Source organism: Malurus melanocephalus, unplaced genomic scaffold (genome assembly GCF_030028575.1).
Source record: "Malurus melanocephalus ecotype Western Australia unplaced genomic scaffold, MMel_1.1 scaffold_40, whole genome shotgun sequence".
Classification (NCBI taxonomy): Eukaryota; Metazoa; Chordata; class Aves; order Passeriformes; family Maluridae; genus Malurus; species Malurus melanocephalus.
This window is the reverse complement of record NW_026623272.1, coordinates 2,002,687-2,006,857: the sequence shown is the minus strand read 5'-3', so window position 1 is coordinate 2,006,857 and position 4,171 is coordinate 2,002,687. Positions and strand designations below refer to the sequence as shown.

The 4,171-nt window shown below is 39.8% G+C and overlaps 1 long non-coding RNA gene across 3 annotated transcripts in view; it reads right to left on the bottom strand.

The window, feature by feature from the left end:
• The window catches only part of LOC130572736 (uncharacterized), a 20,507-nt gene extending 16,336 nt beyond the window's left edge, over positions 1 to 4,171 (bottom strand). For 2 of the 3 annotated variants that reach the window (XR_008965256.1, XR_008965254.1), the window contains exons 1-3: positions 3,725 to 3,840; positions 3,427 to 3,482; positions 2,833 to 2,957 (exon numbers count right to left, since the gene is read on the bottom strand). This is a non-coding gene — a long non-coding RNA (uncharacterized LOC130572736). Of the gene's footprint in view, positions 1 to 2,832; positions 2,958 to 3,426; positions 3,483 to 3,724; positions 3,841 to 4,128 lie in introns of those variants that run through there. The other variant, XR_008965255.1, reaches the window with a different exon arrangement.

Genomic DNA, 4,171 nt, shown 5'->3' with positions numbered 1-4,171 from the left:
AAAAAAAAACCAAAAAAAAATATGCTGGTTCTACAAAAATATTCACAATAACCTGCAAAAACCAACTTCAAGAATCATCCACATCTGCATTACCCACATGAGGGAACACAAACTAAAAAGCTCTAATATTACTAAAAACTCAGAAATTATGAACTGTTACAAAGAATTCCTCGGGTGCAAGGCTAGAAAGACTACCTGGCTTTATGTTTCTCCTCAGAGAGGTACRGCTGAGCTCTTGCAAACACCGGTCATAAGGACTGCAAATATATGTAAGTAAAGCAGATAAAGCACAAAACCTTTGGAACACAAYACTGCTATTAAGTCATCCACCTCTAACTCCCACACTGCAGGCCGGACTCCAGCTACAGSAGCTCCCATCATGCTGCAGCACCTGCAGGCAAAAGGGAATTTGCCACCATGAGGAAAGCTATGGGCTCATGTARATCCCGTAAAACGGCACAGGGAGCCACAGCCATCCTTCTCACTGAGCTGCTTCTCATTTGCTATAAGGGCCARCTAACAGTAGATGTGGCTGCTTTAAGTGAAAAATTTGTTTTGGACATGAAAGAGAGCAGTTTTTCATTTTTTTATTCAGAGTCTATTATCTGCATATGTCCATGGAACTGTAAGAAAAATAAACCCTAAAGACATTCTTAACTTAGTCCATATTATGCCAACAAATTCAAGCAAATAATGCCATTTAAGTTAATTACAGGAAACTTCAAGGAAACTGAAATAGTTTCAGGTTCTCCCATGATACTGTCAAGATCTTTGGAGTTACATGTTCAATACAATAACTAGGTGCTTAAAAGGCTTGTCAGCTACTTCTGTGTTTTATTCCACATACTAAAAAGGTTTGCTGAAGCAATTAAAAAAAAAAAAAAAAACAAAAAAAAACAAAACAAACAGGAACCAATAATCAGGTTTCTTTTACATAGAAAAGCTTGGAGAGAAAAACAAAAACTCTTAAGCCATTTAATACCCAAATGTTAGGCACATTAGAGTTATTCTAGGTGTTCACAAATTTGCACCTCGCTCTCAGACCACAAACACAGAGAGTGTGAACAAGGAGCATCTCGGGCAAAGGAAAGGCAGGCAGAAGAAACAACAGAGCAGCAGAGGGTGTCTTGCACAGAGAGCTCCTCCCGGGACCCCTCACCCAGGCTGAGAGCACAAAACACCAGCACTTTCCCTGCACTGCACCTGAGGGAAGCAGCAGCAGYGTCTGCAGGAAAGTGCCCCTAAGTTTCACAGCCAATATTTCACATGCATTTTTTTAGCTCTTGCCCAGTTAACAATGTATTGATTTAACACAGAAAGGCACAGGCCTCTCCCTCCTCTTCGCATGCTGATTMGTTTTTCTAATGTGGTAGTGCAAASCTGAAAAARGAGATTTTTTTTYYYYYCMWKSCYWAWWAAAAAAAATAATATTCAAATATATTTCTTTTTCTGTTATGAGTAGGTAATACTTTAAAATATACTGGAAGAAACATCTCTTATCAGATGTTTCCAGTAACAATTTCCACTACCATCTGAGTCTCAGGGTTGGGTTTTTTTTTACTAGGGCAGCTTTAAATGAAACAGGATATCTAGTAGGGGAATTACTTTATTTTTTTTTTTTTTTTTAATAAGAGGATTCCCTTTACCATCACATATAGATCTCTTGGTAACATAGTCACATACTGAACTGGAGAAACAAATTAATAGTGTCTAAAGTCAGGTATTCTGATAAAGAAATATCAAAAAGGTTTTGAGAAAACAGCCTTCTCATCTACCCCTGTAAAAAGAAAAAAAAGTTGAAATGATCTCCTAATGCATCTCCCTTCATAATTCATGCCGAAAGATGACATTTTCTCAGGATCTTAATTAAGATAATGATGAACACCTGTGTCGGCATTCTTTGGCAAGACAGCATTATCCATCATAATCTTTTAAGCACTCTCAAAAAACCCCAACAAAATCGTATGACGGAACCAATCTGTTGCCTCTCCTTGCACTAAGTTTTACATCTCAGACACACAGAAGAACGATTAGATCTTTAAAGACTGCAATAAAAACAGGATAGTTAGATTTTGAAGTTTCAACAGAAAGGAGCTATTAAATTAATTAAATTAAGGTGTATCATATCCAAAATATCTAAGTTTAACTCCATTCACTACAAGCCACCTGGAACCAAACCTCTTACAGWTAGAGCCTACCAATATCTGTACTTTTAAAACGTAGTTTGCTGTAACTTGCAGGATCATTCTGCCTCTTTTTATTCCCCAGAAAGAAAATATTCTCAGCTGATCCCTACTGTACATTTATGTACTAATTTATAAAGCATTTTATGCCATACCACACATGTTTGCACAGCCTAAAAGAAATTATGCAAAAGAAACTAGTGTAGAAAAACAAATATGCAAATTCAAACRTTGCTACATTTTGGGTCACATTTTGTGCAATCATCTCAAATCCAAGTTCCTCTCATGCCAAAAACCCTACTGCCAAAGATCCTTTTAAACAGCTTTGCAGGACCAGCCCATCAGACTGAAGGCTATAAAAATAGTGATTTTAATTATTTATTTATCCAATCTGAATCTAAATTCACATGCCTGAATTTAAATTAAGTGAAGAGTGCACAGTCAGCCTGTAAATCCTTCCCTTGTTAAATAAGATTTTAAGGGCAAGTGTTTTTTTTATTGCATTAACAATTTATCTTCCAAAACATTATGCAAAAAAATATACGAAATCCAGAATTTTAATATCAGCATGCACTGGTATGGATTCACTGGCAGCTGCAAAGCAGTCTCCTGATACCAAGAACTCATTCACACCTTGAAATGCACATACCTTCAGCAAAAATGAAGAGAAGCAGCAAATGTATCCTCAAGCCCCACATTTGTTAACAGAACTGAACAACGTAAGAGTCTTGAAACAAACTTCTCATTTCCCTTCGATCAAATGGCTGAAAAGTCCTGCAAAGCAGATTAGTCTTAGGCTTTCATATTTTAATATGCTGCTATCAGAGGAAAAAGTTGCTGTGACTAGTCATTCAGTAGAGCTATCAATGTGCAAATAAAGCAGAAAATAGAGACATCCTTAAGAAATGAGTCTCAAATTTGATTTAAAGTGAAGGTGACAACCACAGCAATAGAACTATAAACTAAATGTTTCAATATCTTGAATAATTATCTACAGTTCTTTTAAAACTGCAAAGAATATAATAGTGGCATAATGTAGTGAGAATGTCAGTTTGATAGGCACTTACAATCCTGACGGCGTACGAGTCCTATCACTACCGTTTATTAATCAGCTCTGGTATTATGTTGCAATGCATGAAAGTATGCATGAACTCACCACAGTTTCCAAAATGTATGCCTACAGAAGAAAGATTAGTGGAACATCAGAAATAAAGAGGGTAATTTTACATGACGTTAACCTTACCTCCTCCTCAAAAAAGTCAGATGCCATGGGAAGATGGTTAAAACTTCTGCTTCTTCCTACAAAGAAAGGAGCACGGAAAACCAGTTAGTTATTCTACTCACATATAAAATGAATGTTAAATGTACAAAACTTGATCAGATGATATCTCACTCCCCGAACAAGGGGGCTTGCCAGAGGATTATGACAGAAGCGCTTTTGAGTGGAAAAAGAAATGCAGTGCTCCAGAGCGATCGCTAAAATGAAGCCGGGGACAAATACCGGTGACACTGTGCAGCTGAAAACTGATGAAAGTGCACACCTGTGTGGATTGAGCATGTAAGGGAGTGTGCGAGCMGGGGATGGACCTGTCCCGTTTGTCGGGGCAGAACCACATGGAGTATAAAGAGACGAAACTCGGCACGTTAAAAACTTAAATTAAAACAACAAAAACAAAACAAAACAAACAAAAAAAAAATCAAAGAAAACAAAAAAACAAAAACGCCGGGGTCGCAGGGTGCAAGACGATAGAGGAACGGGCAGGCAGAGCGCGGCTCGGCAGCAGAGGAGCCGAGCCCGGTGCGCCCCGCAGGTTCCGCCCGGCGCTGGCGGGCCCGGGGCCGAAGGGAGCGGAGAGCGCGGCGGGGCCGGCCCTCGCCGCCCGTCAGGGGGCGCCCCACGGCGGGGCAGCACCGCCTCCGAGCGCCGCAGGGCCCCGTCCCTCACCTCGGGCCGGGCCGTGCTCAGCCCCGCCGGGCTGCTCCGGATC